This window comes from Trifolium pratense, unplaced genomic scaffold (genome assembly GCF_020283565.1).
Source record: "Trifolium pratense cultivar HEN17-A07 unplaced genomic scaffold, ARS_RC_1.1 scaffold_138, whole genome shotgun sequence".
NCBI classification, from domain to species: Eukaryota; Viridiplantae; Streptophyta; class Magnoliopsida; order Fabales; family Fabaceae; genus Trifolium; species Trifolium pratense.
Genome location: NW_025721039.1, coordinates 42,501 through 43,805, shown reverse-complemented (window position 1 = coordinate 43,805; position 1,305 = coordinate 42,501).

Sequence of the window (1,305 nt, the reverse complement as noted above, 5' to 3'; positions counted from 1 at the left end):
GCAAAACGAGACGGGGCCTTGGGCCAACTTGGCCTAGGCATGGAATTTTATCTTTATTCTTTGGCCACGGTCATGCCACGGTACATGGAGGTTGCTTGACACCCCCGTGTGCATTTCGGAGCACTTTGATTTTTTGGCCCCCCGCGTGCCTTGCCACGCCCTTGCTTATAGCAAAACGAGACGGGGCCTTGGCCCAACTTGGCCTAGGCATGGAATTTTATCTTTATTCTTTGGCCACGGTCATGCCACGGTACATGGAGGTTGCTTGACACCCCAGTGTGCATTTCGGAGCACTTTGATTTTTTGGCCCCCCGTGTGCCTTGCCACGCCCTTGCTTATAGCAAAACGAGACGGGGCCTTGGCCCAACTTGGCCTAGGCATGGAATTTTATCTTTATTCTTTGGCCACGGTCATGCCACGGTACATGGAGGTTGCTTGACACCCCCGTGTGCATTTCGGAGCACTTTGATTTTTTGGCCCCCCGCTTGCCTTGCCACGCCCTTGCTTATAGCAAAACGAGACGGGGCCTTGGCCCAACTTGGCCTAGGCATGGAATTTTATCTTTATTCTTTGGCCACGGTCATGCCACGGTACATGGAGGTTGCTTGACACCCCCGTGTGCATTTCGGAGCACTTTGATTTTTTGGCCCCCCGCTTGCCTTGCCACGCCCTTGCTTATAGCAAAACGAGACGGGGCCTTGGCCCAACTTGGCCTAGGCATGGAATTTTATCTTTATTCTTTGGCCACGGTCATGCCACGGTACATGGAGGTTGCTTGACACCCCAGTGTGCATTTCGGAGCACTTTGATTTTTTGGCCCCCGCGTGCCTTGCCACGCCCTTGCTTATAGCAAAACGAGACGGGGCCTTGGCCCAACTTGGCCTAGGCATGGAATTTTATCTTTATTCTTTGGCCACGGTCATGCCACGGTACATGGAGGTTGCTTGACACCCCCGTGTGCATTTCGGAGCACTTTGATTTTTTGGCCCCCCGCGTGCCTTGCCACGCCCTTGCTTATAGCAAAACGAGACGGGGCCTTGGCCCAACTTGGCCAAGGCATGGAATTTTATCTTTATTCTTTGGCCACGGTCATGCCACGGTACATGGAGGTTGCTTGACACCCCCGTGTGCATTTCGGAGCACTTTGATTTTTTGGCCCCCCGCTTGCCTTGCCACGCCCTTGCTTATAGCAAAACGAGACGGGGCCTTGGCCCAACTTGGCCTAGGCATGGAATTTTATCTTTATTCTTTGGCCACGGTCATGCCACGGTACATGGAGGTTGCTTGACACCCCAGTGTGCATTT